General features: G+C 37.5%; 1 protein-coding gene across 1 annotated transcript in view; it reads left to right on the forward strand.

The window, feature by feature from the left end:
• The window catches only part of Pcdh15 (protocadherin related 15), a 1,443,104-nt gene that overhangs the window by 362,245 nt on the left and 1,056,350 nt on the right, over positions 1 to 24,509 (forward strand). The window contains exon 2 of the mRNA XM_029482520.1: positions 1,269 to 1,341. The gene's annotated coding sequence lies outside the window, so the exon portion shown is untranslated. The remainder of the gene's footprint in view (positions 1 to 1,268; positions 1,342 to 24,509) is intronic.

The raw sequence follows: 24,509 nt of genomic DNA on the forward strand, positions 1-24,509 counted from the left end.
AGGCAGGCTGGCAGGCAGGCAGGCAGGCAGGCAGGCAGGCAGGTAGGCAGGCAGACAGGCAGACAGGCAGGCAGGCAGGCAGGCAGGCTCTGTCCTTACGAAGATCTCCAGTGGGAAGCACATTGTCATTTTCTAAACACAAACATAACCTAGAACCCGTTTGACAGTCTGCTTGCCCTGGGCCAAGTTCCAAATAAGCTGATTCACAGTTTCTGATTCAAACATTTCTTTTCTTTTTTCTGTTTTTTTTTCAATAATTTATTTATTTTTATGTACTTTACATCCAGATCACAGCCCTCCTACTCTCCTACCAGTACCACCCTTATAACTCCCTCCTTTCATTGTCCCTCTTCCTCTCCTCAGAGAAGGGGACACCCCCTTGAAAGCCATCCCACCCTGGGACATCTAGTTCCAGCAGAGTAGGCACATCCCCTCTCACTGAATCCCAACCAGACAGGCCATGTAAGGGAGGTGGATCCAATGCCAGGGAACAGAGACCAAGACAGTCCTTGCTCCACTTCTTAGGGAGTCCATATGAATATTATGCTATACATTTGCTACAAATGTGGGATTCTCTATCTCTTTCTATTAGCTGCTGGATGAAGCCGCTAAGGAGACAGTTATGTTAGCTTCCTGTCTGCAAGCATAGTAGAGTATCATTAATAGTGTCAGGGGTTTGCCCTCTCCCATGGGAAGTGTCTCAAGTTGGGGCGGTTATTGATTGCTGTTCTCTCAGTCTCTGTCCCATCTTTATGCCTGCATATCTTGTAGGCAAGACAAATTTTGGGTTGAAGGTTTTGTGGGTGGTTTGATATCCCACTCCCTTCTCTGGAAGTCCTGCCTGGTTACAGGAGGTGGCAGCCTCTATATCCCCCTCTGGTAGGTATCTCAGCAAGGGCCACCCCCCTCCCCATAGAATCCCTGTTTCCTACCCCTATCTCAGGCCTCCAGACAGTCCCAGAGATGCCTCCCATTGATTTCCAGTCTCAATGCTCAGCCCTCTTCCTTTCCCCTCTCCACACCTGATCCCCAACCCAGTTCTCCTACTTGCCCCCTCCCCTCCCCTGTCCAGTTCCCTGTCTCTATCCACCTCTGATGACTACTTAGTTTCCCTTTCTTTTCATTTAGGGTTGTAAGATGGGTTCTTCATAGTTGGTAATGCTTTATTTTAAGCATAAATACGATGTGCAAGTAAATAAGAAACTGTCATATTCTGTGCATAGCAAATTTATTCTTAATGAGACACTGATCAGTAACTTTCTCTTTAGGATGATGGAGGCATCCTTCATTACAAAAGGCTGAAGTCCTGACCCGTTGAGGACAGAGGGACAAGACAGGAAGGTGAGCAGTGATTATGGTTCCTTGGAGTTGTAACCTTCTCCACGTATACTTTTTTTCTCCCGCTAAGAAGAAAAACAATACACTGACCACTATTTCCCACTAAATTTATTCACTGTGCCTAGAAGTTAATTTGGTAGTACTGTTGAAAGATCTTTAAGTAGATTTATTTTTATCTGATTCATCTAAAGCCAGAAAGAAGAGAGGAGAGTTAATCAGAGTTTACCAACCTCTTTCTCTAGAGGAGTGAAATATCTCCTATTATACATTTAGAATAAGCAAACCTTCCACTCTGTTTAGATTTATTATGCTCCATTGATTCGGTCATTGTCTTGGAGCACATCCCAGTGGTAACGTAGGAGAAGCCATGCATCTATCACAGGTGTCAAGGAACTGTCAGGTCCACTGTTCCTTTTGAAGCTGGTCATTCAGAAAACCACAGCCAAGTGTTACAGGCCCAACTTTGACATTTTTTTTTTCTGGATGGAAATCAATTTGCTGTTATGTGTTTCTGAAGTGAGGCCCATGATTCAATTGTAGAAGTGGCCTTGGAACCTTAGAATCACAAAATAGGAATTAAGATACCATTTCACCTAGCACAGCACTGGTGAGAGAAACAATCTCTCTGTCTCGTGATAATTTAAATAAACCAAAATAGAGTAAGAAAGAACCTTTTAGTCCATAGTGCCTCAAGTAGAATAGGCAGGCCTTTTCTGCAAGAACATACTATGAACCAGGCTGAGTTCTCATGTTCTTGCTACAGAATGTTTGTGATATTTGAGTTTATGCGGATATTAATATACAGAAATTACCCATTATATTAAAAAACATTCCTTGTCGTGCATACAGGTATAATTTGTCATTTTACAATGAAAACTATCTAAAAATTTGCTTTAAACATCTTTTAAAAAAATCACCAAATTTAATAGTTGAACATATGCTGCCTATTATACAAATGAATTCACCATTCATGAGGATGGTGTTTTGTAGAAGAACTGATAACATTTTGAAGATAAAGATTTGAAATAATTTATCTCCAATCATAAATCCAATTTAAAGATCTACTCCACTTTTCAGACTATGGACTGCCCTTATTTGAGTGTTGAATACAGGTAGATGAAGGATGGAGTTTCAACCATAACTTCCATTCTTAGTGGAAAAATATGTAAGGTTTCAGACAATAATATATTTCAGACTATTTTTCAATTCAAGGGATCACAAGAAATGCAGATATATGCAATAAATATTGAAAAAGGACAAATCCAGGCCCTAAAAATCTTATTGCTGGTTAGAGTTCACAGTGGGCTCTTAACGAGTTGTCTCAGCCCATTGAAATTAGAAGATACAGTGGATACTTTATTGTTTTAGGAATATTTTGTGAATTATAAGGTTGTATGTTTGCATGCGTAGGAACGGGTGACCAGCTGGCTAGGTACAGAAGCAGATGATGAACCAGGGCTAGAGGATGGACCACCAATTACAGTGCTTGTTACTCTTAGAGACAGAATTAGGTTCCCAGCTCACGCATCCTGTCTCACAAACACCTGTAACTCTAGGTCTAGGGATCCAGCAACCTCCTCTGCCTCTGAAACACTGACCTCGTACTTGAGAGCATGTGTGCATTCTCTCTCTCTCTCTCTCTCTCTCTGTGTGTGTGTGTGTGTGTGTGTGTGTGTGTGTGTNTGTGTGTGTGCTTCTCACTGAAAAATAAAAATCTTAGAAAAGGAACCAGATCTGCAGAAATGGCTTCTTAGCTGAATGGCCCTCACAGAACCCTTTTACACTGAGGGTTCACAATCCTCTAACTGCGGAAGAATGATGTTTATAGTTCTCTGTGAATGCCTTTTCACTTCACACTTGTGGTAGGTGTGTGTGTGTGTGTGTGTGTGTGTGTGTGTGTTAGATGCTGTCTAAATAAAAGGCAAGGCCTTGTATTGATGTATTATACCCAATAAAGTTCATAAAATATAAAGTGAGAGATTTTCGGCGATATTTTTTGTTTTGCTTTGGTTTGGTTTTGTCTTCATCTTAATATAAAGGAAATCTTCCCTTGAGCAGTTGTTGTATTTCTAAGCACTATTAAGTAGCTAATTAGGAAGAACACAGTTAAGGGGAGAGAGTTCAGTGACAGTGCAGAAACCTCAATGATAAATTAATTCTTCAATTACCTAACCTCGCTGATTTTTTTCTTTTCAGATATTATATTAGTTAACCTTTTAAAATCATAGTATATTTCATATCTTATTTAACTCTTTAAATCATCCCATTATAATGCAATCTGAGCGAATGAGGTTCTACAAAAGAGTGTGGCTGTGTCCTAGAAATACTTTTACCACAGCAGCCAAGGGCTGGATTCAAGCTGTGTTCTATACTTTCCATGCCTCTGAATGATATGCAGGGGGAATTCTAGATTTATCTATACTGGAAAAAATCATGCCATAATTAAATTTATGTAACAGGAAATGTATTTAAAATAGTGCATATCAATAAGTTTTAGCACCAGTTTTCTCAGCTATGCTAACTGGTCAAGGATAACAAACCGATAAGGCAGAATATTGTCAAACCATCATAGAGAGATTTATATAAGGACACAAGGATGCTGAGGGATGCCAGCCAGGAGTCCTCAGGAACTCTTTACTCCATTAGCTTCCATTGTGTTCACCTGTGAGAGATGGGGATGTTAGAAGAGAACTGACTCCAAGGACAAGGTAAGCATCAGCTTCCTCCCTCCCTGCCTCCCCTTTGATAATGAAGACACAGCCTCTGGGGTTAAACAAGCCACAGGATTTATAAAAATGAACCATGGAGTTTCTACAAACGAGTATGACTATGTCTCAGGAAGACTTTACCAAAGCAGCTGAGGGCTAGATTTGAGCTCTGAGCTATATTTTCCATGCCCGTGAGTGACACTCAAAAGGAACTCCAAATGTATCTATACTGAAAAAAAATCATTCTTTATTCATAAGAGAAAACTTTCTAATGCTTAGGATTCATAGAAAACCATGCTTGTGTCTATAATAGCATTCTTGGGTGCCATATACCTACAAAGAACCAGTGGGGTTAGGAATCGATTTCTGCAGAAAACCCAATTCTGAAACCTGGTGAGGGAGGTCTTCAGATCACCCTCAGCTTTGTTTAAAGGGAAAACCCTCACAGGCTGAGCCCACTCTCAGGGACCTGCAGGGTCTACCAGGAGCCATGGTAGTAAATTTGCAGGGAGACTGAGGAGGCTACAATAAAACCTGTGATATTAAAACCTTAGGGGAGTGTGTGTGCCTGGTGTGTTGGGGATTAGATTTCAGATCTTTTTGATGGCAAATCAAAAGATTCTAGTGTAGGAAGAAATCAAGACTTCATGTAAAGGATAATTTGAAACGAACGGTCTGACAAGGTGGGCTCAGCAGGTAAAGGGACATGCCACCAAGTCTGACAACCAGAGTCAACTCCCCAGAACCCACGAGGTTAAAGGAGAGAACAAGCTGCTATAAATTTGCCTCTGATCTCTGTATAGATACTTTGTGAGGCTCCACTCCCCTAATAATAGGAAATAATTTTTCATTGACAACTTCTGCTTAAGTGTTACATCCTTTCTGTGGTACAACAGAAAGGATCCTGAGAAAGCCTCTCTGCACAGGGGTGGATAATGATTTTGAGAAGGTGATGCTCTGACAGCCCCTTCTTTATCTCTAGTAGTCACTAGGCAGTAGAATATGAAGTGACAAGTTTGTGTCAGCAGGGTACCTGAAAGGAAGGCCAGGCTCTGAAGAATGCAAGCAGGGTGGCTTTCCAGGCAGTCTATGAGGAAGGATGGCATGCCCACAGTATCTAAGTCTTAGAGGAAGGAATTCAGGAGGGTACATGTTCACAGTATCTAATTATGTCACTCACATTGTATGTTTAGGGTGCTACATTCTATAGTCATTTTGAGTGTTCAAGGAACATCTGATCATTGCTTGAATATCTCAGTAGTGAATGAATGTAGTAATGAATGAATGTAACACTGTAGATTGCAGCACCCTACAGCCTCTGATCCCACATAAGATTGAGAATCAATCAATCATCAATCAATCATCAATCAATCAATCAAAAAAAAAAAGAGGGAAGAAATGGATCTTCCAAGTATGTGGTCCTCTTATCCATAGGAGGACCAAAGGTCCCAGGGGGAGTAACATGCCTTTTCACTTATATTTTGTGGTCCAGAAATAGATCACATGAGCATAGGTTCATGGCAAGGAAAGCAACTCCTGACTTTGTCCTTCCTGTTGAAGAAGAGAGAGGGAAGGATACCTACAGATTCCTGCAGGGGTCTTGATGTATTTTATGAGACTTTTGGATGTGTGAAAGATGATTTCAGACAATCTCCATTCCACAGCTTGATAAATACAATCTAATAAATTTTTATGACGAGAAAGCAAAAAAAAAAAAAAAAAAAAAGGAATCAATTGTCTTTTGAGGGAAAGGGAAAGAAAGCGAAGGCGTGTCAGATCTAAATGACACCAGCTGATCCTGTCAGAGAGAGATGTTATAAAATATTCAATAGCATCTCCATTTGAAACCATATTAGCATCTTTTTAGATTTAATACTTATTTATGAGTGGTGCATTATAACTGCAAAATAGAATAAGACTTCAGAGGGATTTGCCATCAAAAAGATCTGAAATATAATCCCAAATCCACCATTTAGGGGCTATTTGGCTCTATTAAAGTCATTTAGCCACACAGGGCTCCAAGCTCTTTCATCACTTCTAAAATGAGAATAATAATAGTTGCCCTTCACACTCTGTAGTTCTGTTGCAAGGCCCAAATGAGGTGGTATTTTTACAATTGCCTCATCAACAACAAAACACTAGAGGCTTTCTTCTCCCACCCACCCCACCTGCTCTCCTTTCTTTCTGTCTTAGGCAGGATAAATACACACAGGTCTATCCACTTGCAAAGCATCCTTCTACATCACTGAGATGTCAGGTTAAAAATCTAGAGAAAGACTCCCAGTATCTGACAGTACCCACCACCCATTTTGTATTTGCCAAACCTGAACTAAATTCGATGTTGTTAGTGCTTCAATAAATTCATCTGTTCCTAAGCTTTTATCTCTAACCCCCTGACACTCTGAAAGCCCACCAGATGTAACTGGTTGTTATTTAGCTTGGGTGAACCATGAGGTTTTGATATCAAAACGAGAAGGAGGTCACTGGGTGATCTGATTTTGGAGTCACTAAAGCTCCCACTTACAAAGAGTGCTGAAGATATTGGAAGTGTAGAATATTAATTATTGTCTGTCCCACATACTGCCTGCCAATTAACTTAAATATTATATCTGTTTTTCCTAACATAGCAGAAGAATCTCAAATTAGTATTCACAGATTTTATCACAAAGCCAAATGTGACACTTATTGTCACTAATTAAATACATAATTCTATAAATTGTGAAGTATGTGCCCAAAGATATATGTTATACAAATGTGTCTATGTGTTATTTTAAATATGAATTTTTATGAGGCAAGAATAAAATAGATACATAATAATTTAAATATCATGTGTTATATACTTAGCTAACTTGTTTCATATCTTATTCATAAATAGTGACTATTTTCACACATGGTTAAGATGCCTTAAAGTGAAAATAAGTATAACTCAGATTGAGGTGAATTAATTTGATCCAATATAAAAATTTCAGAATTTCTGCTTCAAACTTCAGGAAAAGATTGACCAAGGGCTTGGTGATGTCACTTTGAGAATTTGCTCACCATCACTGGAAGATGTAAATGTTCTCAATAAAGGCACCATATGCTCTGCCTCCGTCGACATGTTTACCTTTGACCTATCCCACTGTAGCAGCTGTGCTGACTGACTAAGCACTGCTGTATATCCCACATCTAGAGGAAATTCACTATCAGCCTGATCAGGATTCGGATTCTGGAAAGCGCAGGTTGCCGATGTTTGATTTTTTTGTTGTTGTTGTTGTTGTTTGTTTGTTTTTGTTTTTTCGAGACAGGGTTTCTCTGTGTAGCCCTGGCTGTCCTGGGCTACTCTGTAGACCAGGCTGGCCTCGAACTCAGAAATCCTCCTGCCTCTGCCTCCTGAGTGCTGGGATTAAAGGCGTGCGCCACCAGCCGATGTTTGAAACTAGAGAAAGTTGCTATACTGCCAGAGTGAAGTTCATCCTACCCTTGAAGAGAGCCATCGTTTGCCTGCATAGAGACATCTGGATTCTAACTCATGAAACAAACAGACAATGGCTACAAGTTATCTTTCTCTGAGAATGAAAAAATAATTTTGCTTTGTGAAATACTAGGTCAAACCACCTAATAATACTACTTGGAGGGATCAAATAAGCTGGAAATTAGCCTGAAGGAAAGAGAGCCCTGATGGCTTCAGAGCTCAAAGATTACAGTCATCAAATGCTGCCACATCCTCCAGGGACCTCCCAGCTCGTTCACTACTGTGTATAATGGTGAATGGCACTAATTCTCCTCAGGGTAGGTATTTTCTTAATGTCTCCCTATAGTCTTTGCAGCGAGGGTTCTCAGAGTTCATAGCCATTATCCCTAGTTGGTTCCCAGCTGGGTATGATTTGGCTGTTCCCATGGACTGCAGTGTGGGTGCTTGGATATGCAATGATAGATAGATAGATAGATAGATAGATAGATAGATAGATAGATAGATAGATAGATAGATAGATAGTCATTGCCACAACGAATGGGAAGCATGTGCTTCCTGGGTTTACCAGGTTCATTTGTTAGGGCTCCTCCACAAATTATCAGTGGCAGCATGAACTGTACAAGTCTATGCCTGATATATCTGCATGCTGATATACTGTTTCTTTCCTCCCTGTGGCTAAGAGCAAGAATGTGCCATTTTGTTGCTGTAAGAACTAAGAGGAAACAATGTGAGGTTTTTGTTGGGGCTTTGTTTTGTTTTGATTTATAGGAGAGGTTGTGACTAACCCTGACTCTAAGCTCACCATTAGGTGAACTCACTTGTCTAGTCAGAGAACAATTACTTTAATGAGTCTCCTGGACAGAGGAGCAGAGGTGACTTGTCATTGATAGTTCATATTGATCTGATATATTGTGTTAAGAGAAATTGATCAGACTAAAAATATTAACAGTCTCTACCAGAAATTCTTGTAAGTATTTATTCATTTTGTAGATTCTATGGAATGAAAACTTTGTTTTCAATAGCTCCATCCACATACCCACTAGGAATGTGCTTCAGAGTGGCCATTGGCACATTACAAAGATTCCTAAACCAGGATACAGTGTGGCTCTAGACATCCTCTTTGCTTGTCCCTATTAAGCAAGGGAGTGGGTCCTAATTTGGTCCTTTGGAGTTAACTGCTAAGCCCACTGAACTTCTATAATCCAGACTTCAAACAACAATATGCCATCATTTAAATTCTCTTTATTGAAGAGTATGTCCCTAGTTTTTTTCTGTTTATATGGGTTTCTTCTTTCTTTCTTTTTTTTTTCCAGCTTTTAAAAGCATAGTTTATTCTTTACAATGCTATAGATGCAGTGAACTGGGGAGATCATATCTCTTTCTGTGCGGGTTCTTGATCTCATCAATACAAGTTTATAGACAAACACAGCAGGCAACCCAATAAAAGTTTTGTTTAGTAGAGGAAGCAAAGTCATCCAAAGAATCCAGAGCACTCATGCTGAGAATAGCATCTTCCCATCACCCTGGTAATGTTGGGTAAAGTTGAGCTCACAGATGATGTCATGCTGGGAAATAGAAGAGTGTACTCTCCCATCAGGGATGCTGGGAAAGGCTAGGCTAACAGTTGATGTAACGCGGGGAAAAGTTACACACAGCCCTGCATCCTGGGATGCTGCAGAAGCCTGGCAATGATTTTTATGGACTCACAGATAATAATACAATGGCCAGGTTAGTGTGCATTATTTTTCTAGTTCCGTCTTTTAGGTGAACTCACAGAAGCAGTTACAGAACCAAGCCTTCAGTGTCTGTATGTGAAAACAGCAATTGTGGTGTGTAGGGTAAGCTTGGATTCCTTTGTGTCAGTCTTACAGTTCTGTATCTGAGCAAGGGCAGATGCTTAGTGTTGGCAGTGTTTTTAGGAAATTGCATGTGCTTTATGGTTTCTCACAACAGAGCATTGAGGTTAGGGACAATAGTCATTTTTATTGGACAAAAGAGTTGGGCATTTGAAGAGGGCTAGTGCCTTCATCTCTGGATTCTTGCCCAGCACACATTTTTCGGTGGTATTCTGTGCCCGAGCCTGCATACTACTTTGTATTCAGGTAAATCTTCTTGCCTCGGGTACCTGCACATAAACTCTCATGAACTTATATTTAAACCCAATTTCTTGGGTTGTCTCATGACTGCTCTCACTCTGTTTCACTATGCATTCACACTAGAAGATTGCTGGGAGCCTGGAAACATTGAAAGCTAACAAGTGCACATAGTTATTGAACATAACTATCACATATTAAGTAAAAATAAAACAATATTATTTTTCACAAATTTTAATTTTGAATTCTTCTCTACAAATGGACTGGAGATATGTGACTCATTAAAATTTGCTTAGCACACACAAGGCCCTTGGGGGTCAACCCTCAGCATAGAGAGAGGGTGTGAGGAGGTGAGAAGAGAGGGAGGGAGGGAAAGGAGGGAGGGAGAGAGGGAGGGAGGGAGGGAGGGAGGAAGGTGATTGTCATAATTTGTTTTTCATTACATAATCACTGCAACAACTGCTACTGGTCTTGAAACCTTTAGCATATATACAAGTAACATACATCAAACTTCACTGGAAAATGAGGCAGTATCAAAGTGTCAAGTGATATAGGATGATTCATGTTATGAGTTTTTACATTGTGGTTTCTCACTCTGCTTATGCGAATTGAGCTGTGGATTCATTCATTTCAAAACTCTCGACTTTTAATGGGGAGCTTCCTCCCCATTAGTGCTGGACACCTTCTTTGTTAAGTCCCTGATTGCAGCATCCCTGGACTGACAGTTTTGCCAACCACAATTCTTTATCTGCAGTATAATATCTAGATGTATAGCCTGCAGCAGCACTAAGGCTATGGGGGCCAATGCCTAGATGCCCTGCTGTTTTTGTGAACTGAAACTGGCTACTTTGGAGATAAATGAGAAAGGAGTATAGGTGGTCTACACAGCAGTCTATTAAGACAACAAGTGGTAGAGATAGTGCTATACCCAAACTGCCTACAACACTGAAGATCGTGGAGAAAATTCTTAAAAGATCCCCCCTCTGCCAGAAAAAGGACAGACCCCTACCATCAGTGACAGCAATAACAATTCAGCTATGTTGACAGAAAAATGCAACTTGGCATAGGAGCTCTGTTTCAAACATACATAGCCAAGTTAAGGCACAGAGGAAGAATGACCTAGTGGGCACACTGGGTCCCAGATTCCCTTGGGCTGATTTGGAGGGACATAACTAAGAAGGTGTAGGATAAATGTTTTGTTCTTAGAAGGTTTCCAATAGCTCTGCTGATGAGCCCTTCCTTTCCCATCCACAAGAATATCATATTACTGAACTTTACCCATTATGTCTTACTCCTTTGATTTAACTCTTGGTGTCACTGGTAAGAAATACATCATCAACAGACCCCTTCTTGTGAGTTTTCAGCATCCACTTACTTAGATCACTCTTATTAACTCTCAAACTCTTTCAAAATTAGAAACATTTTTTTTCTTTCTATACCATCAGTTGTAATATTATATCTTGTAGATGGGAACTTTGTAAATACGATGTAATTTGTTGGTAAATCACTATATTATTAGAAATCATGTTAGTTTAAAAAATGATCTACCCTTACCTTAAAATTATTTTACATTTGATATATAATACCTGGGCAATGTGGGTTCTTATTACCTTGGCTTTGACTATGTTAGAATAAATTTTAAAAAGAAATGTACTAATTTTTTTGGAGACCTAGGAGTATAACTTCCTTGCTTATTGCATAGATATGTAACTGGTAAACTGTTAATAGTTACTGTCTGCTGTTCTCTGTCTTGTGTGTTTGCCCATTAATGATTCTTCAAGCTCATGATTATTGTATGAATAATGAGATACTAAATTTTCTGACTAAATTTCTTAGGCCATCTGATAAAATATTTTGTTCATTTTAAACAAATTCAGTTAAAAATGAGTGCTCCAGATTTTCTCATTCCTTGCATATTGCCCATTCGGGGATATCCATGTTAATTCCATCCATTGCAGGAAATGGTGAATGAAGCATTGCCCTATGGATGGAGCAGAATGTCATTATAAGTCATTTTGTTGCTATGTTCCTTTAGCAAAATAGTAATAGGATTTCCCCTAGGGTCATGACCTATGTAGTGTTAGGTTCTTGACCATCTCAGGTCTTTACAATAACCCCCATCAAGGCTCAGAGATCTACTCAGAAAAGTAGGTAGAAAGATTATGAGAGATAGAGGAGCTGGTATACCCCAGGGAAAGAGCATCTTCCAAACACAATAGGACTGTGAGTACACATAGGAACTCACAGAATCGGAAGCAGCATAAACAAAGCCCAAAAGATCCAAGCCTGAAAAACTTAAGCACAGGGAAAGGGAAGTAGACATAATAGTCCCACTCTGAGCCAAAACGGTATCTGCAAATAATACCTGCTGGTAAAGTAAAATTCAGCTTTCTCCAGTGGACATTCACTGGGTGTATCAACACTCCAAGGCAGGTTCCATGTACAGGAGTAGTTGGTCAACACAAAACAAACTTCAGATATGTAGATATGTGTGTGTCTCTGTGTGTGTGTCTGTGTGTCTGTGTTTTTTTTTTTTTTTTCTGAGAGACTGAGAGATAAAAAGAGAGAGATTAAGAGAACATGAAGTTGGGTAGAGGGAGTCTAGAGGTTGGGGGAGGGATAGTAATATGATCAAGCATATTATGTGGAAAATACATTTAAACTACTTAATAGAAAATGTTTCTAAGGCTTCCCTTGTACTTAGAGCAATCCTCCTGCACCATTCTTTCTAACTTTGGTATGTACACCAACACACATGGCAATACTTAGCTTATATTTCAGCTTTCCATTCTTTCTAATTTTACAGAGGCTATTCTCAAAATTTTGTAAAATAAAATAAATTTCGTTTTCTGTAATTTGAGAAAAGTGCCTCCACACTACCAACTACTTACATGGAGTTTCAGTAAGGCAGTCCCACTTCTAGATTTGAGATATGGTAAATATTACTGTATAGTATGAGTCAATTTCAAGTGAAAGATATGTTTTTGTTTTTTGAAAACTCTGACATTTCTCTCCTTTGAATATTTTATCACAAGGAAGATAAGAGTGGCCGAGGAGATGACTCAGTGGTTAAGAGCATTTGCTGCCCTTCCAGAGGACACAAGTTCAATTCCCAGCATCCAGGTCAGGTGACTCACCACCACCTGTAATTCCCCTCCCCTTGTTGATCAGATGCCTTCTTCTGTACCCCTCAGACACCTGTACTCATGGGCATATATGCACAGCAACACAAGTACATATACAACATTTTTTTAAAAATATATATTTAAAAAATAATTTTGAAAAAATATTTTTTTTCTTCAGTTTTACAAGAGAAATTGGTAAAATTCCCACAAGGCCAGTGGGATCCTTACCCCTACTAGATCAACACAGATGTTGTTCTGTAAATGCTGTCACGTGACTTCAAAATGGGATGGAATGCAGACAGTGACAGCTAACAAGAAATAGAGGTTCCAAAGAGATTCAGTTACCCCTACCCAAACACGCATCGGTTTTTTATTTTCTCATTTAGTATCCAAAATATTCATAGTTTAACATATAGGTTCTGATTTTCCATGTAAAAATTACTGACATTATACCCATCTTTGTGCTTACTTGCTGGGATAAAGCTAATAAAATTTGAGGCCTATTGTGTCTGAAAACTTTTAAATGTACTTTGCGTTTGTTCTTATTTTTATGCCATTAAGGAGTACTTCATTTCATTAAAATATTCTGATTTTCTGGTGTCTATATTATACACTATTTTCACAACGGCATGTGCTAATTAAAAGACTATAATTACCCCTTCCTATGGAGACACCATGCCAAAAGGACCAACCTCCTTTATGAACATATTAAATCATTCATTTTTCATGGTTTATTTTTTATGCTAATTAGTAGACTATGAAATAAGCAACACATTTTTCTCTGAGATAATTCCTAGATCTGTGGCTTAGCCCTTAATTGGATAAATTCAGCAGCTATTATATTTGACTATTTGATCAACAAAACTTAAGGAATGTAAAAATGAGTAATAAAGTTAACAGTGTCCAAAGCCTAGATTATTTTGAATTCTTTTAGTAGATAAAATATCTTGCATAAAAATCTTGTACTCATAGGAATGGTTTCCCATTTAATACAGGTTTTCTTACTCTAGACTTCCTTAGATTGGTAAAATTTTAAAAATCTCTACTGTGCCTCAATACCCCCTTATCCATATATATATATATATATATATATATATATATATATTCGTATGTGTGTGTGTGTTTGTGTGTGTGTGTGTGTGTGTGTGTGTGTGTGTGTGTGAATGATCTGGTGATATTGCTACCTGTACCCAGTTTGAACTTCACATAATTTTTTCATTTAACTTATGTGCACAATGTCCTCTTGCTCATCACTTTATAAACAGGAATATGCTGTTTTTCTAGCCAGTCAGTGTCTTATCACAGTTCTTGAGTCTCTGAAGCTGGAACAGAGACTAAGAGAACCAGGAATTCCCCATGAAGACTACTGAGAAAGAGTACCTATGAGAAAGAAGACCCCGGGGAGGGGGGCGTATGTTCCTCCTGTTCCAGAGTGAAATGAATTCTTCTGGAAACCTAAAACCTGGAATTGCCAGTCACATGAAAGCATACATTTTCTTTTGTTTTCCAAGCCCATTTTAAATATTTTTTTTCTGTTAGTTTCAACATAGATTGTCCTTATCAAATAAATGTTTTCTAACACCTATCAAAAAGTCACCTTTTATAAGAAATTACTTATAACTTTTGCTTTCCAACTATATCTTGACACCTAATATACAACCTTATAATAGATCAATAGACAGACAGATAGATGAAAACATATATGTGCATAACTATAGAGGAATTTAAAGATCTCATTGAATATAACTAAACCTATTTTACATGAAAACCAAGAAACATGTATTAGAATTTTTAGTAGTTTAAGATGCATTTACATACATTTGAATAAATTCAAAGCTATCCATTGAGAAGCCATTCTGTTTCCAGTATATTATAAACAACCATCTAGTTTTGGTTAAATCTGCATGAACCAGCTAATACAAGATAATGTCCTTGAGCCACACTACTCACTTGTAAGCACATTTAGGATTTGTATTTGTTTTGTTTATTTGAGAACTTTTAAGGTAGAAAGCTAAAAATCAACTGTGCCTTTTGTGAAGTAAGGAATACAGTTGTCTTCAGTGCCTCCATGTCAGTTACACTTGCTCTGAGCTAAATTCTCACTCTTTCACACATAATCAGTGTTGATCTTAAATTTATGTAGTTTGTTCCAATTGGAGTCAATTCCATGAAATCATGCTGAGAAACCATTGTGTAATTCTTACTAAAGAAAATGTTGAAATAGACTTATTTCCAAAGATGATTACAGGTTCTATACATATGAGGAGAGGTTTGTGTATTTGTTAAAGAAGATATAGATAGATAGATAGATAGATAGATAGATAGATAGATAGATGATAGATAGATAGACACACACACATATATATACATACATATATATATATATATATATAGAGAGAGAGAGAGAGAGAGAGAGAGAGATTGCCTTCACACCAGCTTCTGTCCTTCTTCAATTTGCGAAATTTGCTCACATAGATTTTTCAGTTAAAAAAAAAAAAGCAACACATTTTGCACAGGGAAAGTTTATATGCTACCTAACATGAGTGCTGTAATTGACTTTGAATTGTGCATCTGAAAGGTTAAACTTTCATACTAATCTCTACAGGCTACTGTGAAATCATGAGGCTGACCCTGAGAAGAAGGTGATCCCTTCTCTGTGCTATAAATTTAAATGTTCTGCATTAATTTAAATGGACTGGGGTGATGATTTACCTCTGTAGAGTAGGTCCTAGCTCAGTGCTGCAGAACTACTTAATTCCGTTTCAGCCATGGGTTCATCCCCACTGGATTTATGCTCCCCAGTTCAAATTCCTATGAGACTGACTATGGTCTACTCATAAATGTTCTTATTACATTTTGACATAATTTCAGTATCTCCATGGATATATGATGTATGCCTTGCCTCATATGCTGCACTTTGTCATTATTTTCCTAAAATATAGTAAAGAATTTTATTTTTAAAAATTTTCAAGCAGAGATCAATCTACATAATGATTATTTTCCTCATCACAATGACATATGGAATATTTGTCCTGTTATGATGCCTTTTGTTTTAACCTTAAATGTGTTTATGGAAGGAGATTCAATGGGGGAAAATAATGAGACTAGTAGAATCAGGGAAGAATTTTTTGTTTGGTTGTCCATATTTAGAAAAATGTATTAGAAAAAAATGTGATTATTACTTATGAGTTACCAAAAGTTTGTGAAATAAGAAATGCTAATTGCAGAGTTGAAGAGCATCATGTAAGAAAGAACAAGATGGAAAGACAGAGATGAAGAGAAGCCGGAGGAGGAGGAAAGGAGGAAGAAGGAGAAAGAGGAGGAGAAGAGGAGGAAGAAGGAAGAGAAGAAGGAGAAGGAGGAGGAGAAGAAGAAAAGAAGGAGAAGGAGGAGGAGAGAAAGAAAAGAAGGAGGAGGAGGACGGGGGAAAGGAGGAGAAGAGGGAGAAGGAGGAGGAAGAGGAGGAGGGGGAGGAGGAGGAGAAGAAGAAAGGTCAAGTGGACAAAAGACATGAGGAGAGAGGAGAGGAGAGGAGAGGAGAGGAGAGGATAGGATAGGATAGGATAGGATAGGATAGGATAGGATAGGATAGGATAAGAGAGGGGAGGGGGAGGGAGGGGGAGGGGAAGGGGTGGAGAGGGGGAGGGGAGAGGAGGGAACGGGAGGAGACATGCATAAGCCTGTATGAATGCTCTATGACATCCTAGTATCTAAATACCCTATAGTTCACATGCAAACATTTCATCCCTACAATAAAATTTAATATTTTCATTTTATGCAGACATTGTGCAGTGAACACTGGATAAAATTCTATGATAATTTTATGTAATTTTCCAGTCTTGCTATGTGAATTTTTACCTTATCAACATTTTCTCCTTGATCCTGAAAATTCTATTATACAATACTTTATCAATTGATATTATATACCACAATGTTGGATTTCTATATCTTGAATTGGCAAAAACCTTAGAAGACACAATTTATCCCTGTTTGTTTGAAACATGTAGACATAAGTCATACAACATATTTTATGTATATAAAATAATAATGTATATCATGCTTTCCATTACCTTTATAGTGCATTATATTTCATTGTAATTGTAGTATTAGAGATCAATCATTGTTTTGTTTATAATTTCATCCAAAACTCTAGATGAGTAGTAGGTAAGCCATAAATAATTTCAAGCTTTACATTCTCTAAACACACGTAATTTACAGTCATTTGAAAGTATGGTTAAATATGTAAATATTAAAGAAGGTTTTTAAATAATTTAACTTGACCTTTGAATGTTCATTCAAATAAAATACTTAATATATTATTAATTTATATTTGCTGTTTTTCATTCTAAAGTGTATTTTAAAATACTGCCTCTGTTATCTTTGTAATATGCTAAGTATTCAGAAGTGATATATCATTGAATATTTTCTATAAATGCATACTTTTACCAACATTTTTCTGATAGCTACACTCATTTTTAAATCTCAGATCTCATATAGTCAAATATTGAATTTTGTTAGTTCAAAAGTATTTATCATGTTACCCATGGTGTACACTTTAGTTAGAAGCAAATATAAAACATAAGAAAATGAAATTAGCACAGTGAACATGTTTCTAGATAGGACATATATTTGTTAACACATGTGGTTGTCTGTCTCTATTAAAATAGCTTTTGAAAATATGTGAAATTTAAATCACTCAAATGCATTTATAACATGAAGAAATAGTATAAAATATTTAATATAGAAAACATTATAATAAATATCTATTACTAGTACATTTGTTGATTCTGTCTAATGGCTATCCTTATTTCTTAGCCTTCAAACTTTCAAGCTCTATTGAGATTTATCCACAAATATAAGTGACACATTTGCAATTAAAAATGTCAGAGACTCAGTTTTTCAAATTTCAGGATTTTTTTGTGTTATATATGTGTGTTGCAGGTATACCTTTGTGGGAATGTGCATGTACAATGTGTATATATGTTTGTGTATATGGAGGCCAGAGTTCAACATCAGCTGTCATTCCTTGGCTGTAGAGGAATTTTTATCCAGCAACATGGCTGCTCTGGCAAGGGATCACATCCAAAGCTATGAACCAGCAGGAATACTGGCATGTCCTTATTATACACTTTAATCCTTAACAGTGAACTTAAGGTTAGATTGTAGAAGGAAGCAGCCACATTGGAAGTGACTTCTTTCTAATTGAGGGGCAGACAAAGTGACAAATTCGAGATAGACTTGACAGAATGAGTCAGAGATAGGGTATGCCCAACTCACCCAAGAACAGCAGAGGAAGAGAGGCTCCTTATTAGCAGTGAGAAAGAGAAATGGTCATGGTGGCTTGGTGTGTATATAGCAGTTTTACCAAGAGGGTTTTACAGAGACAGGTTATATAGAGAACAAACTAGACACAGGTGAAGACAGAATGAGTCAGAGAATGAGAAGAGGCCAGAAGATTAGAACAGATTGCCTACGTTAGTATGAGGTCAGACAGAGCAATTCAGTCAGTAGTTAAGACAGGGTGGATTGAATCTGTCACTTGAAAAATTAGATTGTATGGAGGCAAAAAGCTGCCATGTCTCTGCCTAGGAATAGTTAGAACAGAGAATGAAATGCTCTGGACTCAACCCAGGGTATATCATCACACAGCTTGGGTATGGTTCTCTCGAGATCACTTCATCTGAGGAAATAAAAGAAACATTTACACTTTAGCACGGTCCATCTTGTTTTGCGATAATATCTCTCACTAGCCTGGGCTGACTAAACAGGTAAGACTGATTCAGATTTCATGTGTGTACTACCATGACCAGATTTTTTTTTATCAGGGTTCTGGGATCTTAGGTCCTCCTCCATGTGAGGGGAACATGTCACCTATGAAGCAACCTCCACATCCCACTTTGCCTCCTTTATACCCTGTACCTTGTAACTAGATCCAGGTCTTTTATTCTCCAGCATGTCATTAACTTGATTTGGAACTTGTTTGAACAACCAAACTCTTGGTATTCACCTAGCTTCCATCCAGAGACATGCTCCATCTTTAATTTGCTGTGTTAGTGGAAGTTGCCACAAGGTCAAGGCTTTGCCGTATTGTCCAATTAAAAGGTGCAATTTTCAGTGGCTCAGGGAGAATCACCAACTCCTTTCTATTTACTTTGAACTGAAGGTATTATCTAAAGCATCATTCTTTTGATATTGAATGGCCTGGATTTTAGTAAAGATTTACAAAAGAAATCCTTAGCGTGAGCTTATTTTCCATAATTAAATATTTAAGGAAATTTATATTTCTGCAGTGAGCAGCTTTTATGCATTCACAATATTGATTAAGAATGATTGACCTAGACCTTGGTGCAGGTCACTGTGTCCGTGTCTGATCATGCTGGAGAGTGCAACAGCCCGTGCAATGCTTTTGCTACCATTTACACTGTCAATAGTCCCTGGATGTCAGCGTTCTCAATTATGATGGAATTTAGGGATAGATAATTCTTTATGTGTGGAAACATACCTTGTATATGTTTACAATTTCTTGTCTCTCTGCACAATATTCCACTTTCATTCACATATGGGAAAAATGAAAATACCTTCATCTAAGGGAACATACACTCTAGGGAAAACACCATCAGAGCTGTGATTGCTATAGAAAACCCTTGCTGTGAACAGCCTTCCTCCCTAGGTGAAACACAATGCAACTTCATGACATTAGAAGGCTAGAGCCCAAGGAATGGTCCACTTGATTTTATTTGAGATTGTAGACTATAGCAGAAAACCTTTATCAGAGATGGCAATGTACATGTTTTATGAGTGTGGGAATAAAACATAACATATTCAGGATATATTGGCCCATTATCATGATTATTTGTGTCTGAATTATTTATCTTATTGCCTGTGCCCCTTATTTTTAAATTAACTTCCTATGAGTTTCAATATGTTAGTAAACTGACATCTGTAGATATTCCTGTAATAGTTATTTTGGTTGTTTCTAAGTTGGCCAATTTTATTTGTTGCACCTATGAACATTTTAAGGATGACTTCTATATTGTCCACTTCTCATTTGCTTTTGAACTGCATGTTCTACAGTGGGTATATGTTCAAGATTATGAAAAATCACCAGGCAGATGTATAGAGTGGTTATGCTTTTCCCATTTCCACAACATTGCTAGGAGGCTGCATTACTCCTTCATGAGTGAGCTGGTGCAATGCAGACTCCTATCCGTGCACCTACCTAAGGTCTATGTATTGGAATCACCCTGACAATTAAATTTCCACTTCTCTAAAATGCTGACCACATGTCATATGATGACTGAGAACAAACATGACTTTCTTCTGAAGATGTTGGATAATACTCTCCCCATTTTCCTAGAACTTTTCTATATTTGATTAACCCTCAGAAAACTTATATAGTCAGAAAATTCAATTTGCTATAACCAAATCATGCGCTGGATAATGTAAGACCTGAAAATAAACATAAGCACATATTATTAAGATATATTTAACTTGTTTATATTACTTATAAATGACCCTCCATCAATTTATTTTCTATATATAAAACTGATCCTCAAGTTGCTGTGGTAATGAGAACATAAGAATTTATACTTTGTATTTGACAAACTATACAACAAAATGATGCCATTCACCTTCCAAGCTTTACTAAAGGACTGGAAAGGTTAATACCATCCGGTTCTTGTGATAAGCCAGATTCCTATCTAGATTTAATAGTCTTTATTTGCACAATTCCATGATCTGTTACTAAAACTGTTTGCCAGAAGGGAAGCAAGGGGATGGAGAGCAATAATTCAAGAGGCCCTAAGACAAGATGACCATTATTTTCTCTGCTGATTTTCTTTTTCATTCACTGTTGTGAGCTGCAAATGCAGAGTGCTTCCTAAATGCATTTTGCTATATCTCATGTTTAGAATGGAGAAGGAGACATAAGCTTATGTGCAAATAATAAAATGTCTGAACCTAATAAGGATCAGACGGGGTCTTTCTTGGGTAATTGCTTCCCAAAGTACAGCTAATAAAAGTGGATTAGATGTCCACAGCACACATGTCTTTAAATATATAAAGGGCCCATAGTTCTTATGCTATGAACAATAGTTTCTTCTTTAAGGTAGAAACGGCTCTGTAATGAGCTCTCTTTATTTGGATGTTTTTACTCTTTGTAATGTTTGTATCTATTTCTTTTTCTATTTAATTTTGAGCAACTTACAAAAATTAACTTGTTGGATCAACAGTTAAGGTGTAAGTCATATATATTTATCTTTATCATAATATATCTTATAGAATAAAAGCTTCTTGATCTTGCTAGAATAACATTTTTTTTTTACATCAAGGAAAGTGTCAATGATGGCTAACATTATTTAAATTAGTTATGCTGTATCAGAAGATAGTTTCTACTTTAGCTGATGCTGAATTTTCCAAAATTTACATTGGGGAAAAAAAACCTATTTGGTGTGACATCTAAAGGCTTTTAAAGGAAATATACAGCATTTTTTTATTAGGTATTTTCCTCAATTACATTTCCAATGCTATCCAAAAAGTCCCCAATACACTTCCCCCCCCAGTCCCCCACCCACCCACTCCCACCCCTTGGCCCTGGCATTNCCCTGTACTGGGGCATATAAAGTTGGCAAGTCCAATGGGCATCTCTTTCCAGTGATGGCCGACTATGCCATCTTTTGATACAAATGCAGCTAGAGTCAAGAGCTCTGGGGTACTGGTTAGTTCATAATAATATTCCACCTATGGGGTTGCAGTTCCCTTTAGCTCCTTTGGTACTTTCTCTAGCTCCTCCATTGGGGGCCCTGTGATCCATCCAATAGCTGACTGTGAGCATCCACTTCTGTGTTTGCTAGGCCCCGGCATTGTCTCACAAGAGACAGCTATATCTGGGTCCTTTCAGCAAAATCTTGCTAGTGTATGCAATGGTGTCAGCGTTTGGAAGCTGATTATGGGATGGATCCCTGGATATGGCAGTCTTTAGATGGTCCATCCTTTCTTCACAGCTCCAAACTTTATACAGCATTTTTTAATGGGAGAAAGTGTTTCAATCTCATATTTTTGTAAACATCTTATTTCTGTTTTATTCCTGTTTTCTGTTCTTGTTTTCCCTGGTTGCTCTCTGGCACCAATCAGATGATGTTGTTTGAGTTGTCAGATCTGATCATCAGAAAAATGGTTGTAGATATGGAACATTGAATGACCCTTAACTTGGGAAACCAAGGTGTTTGAACACTCTAGGTTTGTGATTTTGGCTGAAAGATGGAAAGGAGTGCAGATGGGCCAGATTTAAAATAAAAGAACACTGTCTAAATAGCATCTGAAACATTCCAAGACCTTACAGAACACAATGGCAGATTCAAAAAGGCAAGTAGACCTAATACTAGATAAACCTGAGAAAACCCACTCCAGATGTTAACTTCTGTTAACTAATGATAATTAACTAAAGGAAAATGAAAAACAAGGTATCAGAATGTACGGGAACATCCTGTAACAGTTTTTTAGAGATATCATATCACCACATGCATAACCATAAAAATAAGAAAATTTTAACATTTTTATTACAGGAACATACAAGACACATGTATGGAGGTGAGAAAACAACATGTAGGAGTGGTTCTTCCTTCTACCATGTGTGGTTGGGAAAGCAAACTCAGGTTGTCAGACTTCCAAAAAGCACCTTTATCCTGTGAGCCATCTTGCTAGCTCCCATATTAGAAACAGCTCACCTTGATCATCTAAACTTGTACTTCAAGAAATTAGAAAAATAAGTTTGAATGCTCAAACATATACAATAAAAACAAATACAATAAGAATTTTGAAGTGCACTACAAATTAAAACATCTGTGTTATGACTGATAAGGAAGAGAAAAGGCACAAAAAACATCTGAAACAAAAAGGATCACAGATCCTACAGACAGCAATGTGATATAAATAGGATAAGTTGTAGGAGAATAAAACCTCATGTGTCTAACTATAAGATTAGCAAATGAATGTAGGAAATTTGTGACAATGATATTTTAGTATAAATATTTAGCAAATATTACATTGAATATATCTATCATAATAGTAAGTCATTATATATAAAATACATATTATATAACATGTTATCTATGTGAATAAAATATAGTTCCTCAATATTTCTTCACTATGACAAACATTTCAAGACAAAATCTAACAATAATAAATAAGAACATGACCCTCCTTGTTTCCAAAATGCATTATCAGCAAATGCATGGAAACTTGGGAGCCATGGCTACATCTAGACCCTTACTTAGGGAGAGGAAGATTATAAGAAATGTTTCAGTTCCCCAGGATTTCCTTCTTAAAATGCAATATGTTAGAAAGAATTGCTAGAGTGAATTCATGTATAAAAATCATCCCTAATGCACCATTGCTTCATAGCAATGTCTATCAGAATCCAAGCTTCTGGTCAGCTTCCCCTGCAGAAGAGCCATTTGGGAACCTATGGATGTGAGCGACCTCCTACAGTGCTTACTCTTGTTCACAAATATATGATCTTCTAGTCTTGCTAAGCCTTTGAACTGACAAAGCCTATTCCTGGCTTTAAATGTGTGTGCTTCCACAGGTAGCAGATGGTTTTCTAATCTCCAGTATCAACCAATCAACCAGGATTGAAATACCCATGTCTTTTATTTATATCCCTCAAAACTTTCTAGTTATGTGTCCTAGAACACATGGAATCTATTGCTGGAGAATTAACTTATTTATTTATTGGACATTTTATTTATTTACATTTCGAATGTTATCCCCTTTTCCAGTTTCCCCTCCTCAAACCTCCTATCCTATCCCCCGTCCCCCTGCTTCTATTAGAGTGCTTGATTGCAGATGTGGAGAAAGAGGAACACTCTTTCATTGCTGGTGGGATTGCAAGCTGGTACAGCCACTCAGTCTCGAGGTCCCTCAGAAAATTGGACATAGTACTACCTGAGGACCCAGCTATACCACTTCTGGACATATAGTCAAAAGATGCTCCAACATATAGCAAGGACACATGCTCCACTATGTACATAGCAGCCTTATTTATAATAGCCAGAAGCTGGGAAGAACCCAGATGTCCTTCAACAGAGGAATGGATACAGAAAATGTGATACATTTATGCAATGGAATACTACTCAGTTAAAAATGTTTTATTTAAGAGAATTAACAAGAAGGAAAACCTTTAGTAAATATTTGCTCTAAAGAACTCTAGAGGCCAAAAGTAGCAATTTCTGGGACTTACTAAGTCAAAATTGTGACTCTTTGCAAAATCAATTACAACTTCCAGATGCTTAGCTTTAGATGATGTTTAAGCCAGCTGATTTTTCTCTGCAAATCTTTGTGACTTGCAGAAACACGTGGAGGAGCTGATCTCTGTCTTCTCTATTAAATATGGACTTATTGTAGAATTTTTATGGCTTTCTGCGAGAAAAAAAGACATAGCAGGATGGTTATAAGTTGTTTGAAGCTCTTTGTTTTTCTTTCATTGTTTTTGCGTTTAGGTTGAAATGTTCATAACTCCTTTTGGGTGCTCGGGTTTTTCATGAAATTGAAGTTCCTCTCAATATCTGAATTCAGAATGTCTCCTAGCAACTTATGTGCCATTTCCTTTTTATCTTTTTCATCTATCATCTATCTGGCTTTATATGTGTCCACAATATATTAAGCTGCTTTGCATGCCAGACTGTCCTCATCCTCCAGAAATTCATTGTCTCTCAACATCTATAGTCAGGAGTATTTTTATTGTCAACATTGCAGGAGGTTTTGTTTTTAATGTATTCTCCTTGAAAATAAA

This window comes from Mus caroli, chromosome 10, assembly GCF_900094665.2.
Source record: "Mus caroli chromosome 10, CAROLI_EIJ_v1.1, whole genome shotgun sequence".
Lineage (NCBI taxonomy): Eukaryota > Metazoa > Chordata > Mammalia > Rodentia > Muridae > Mus > Mus caroli.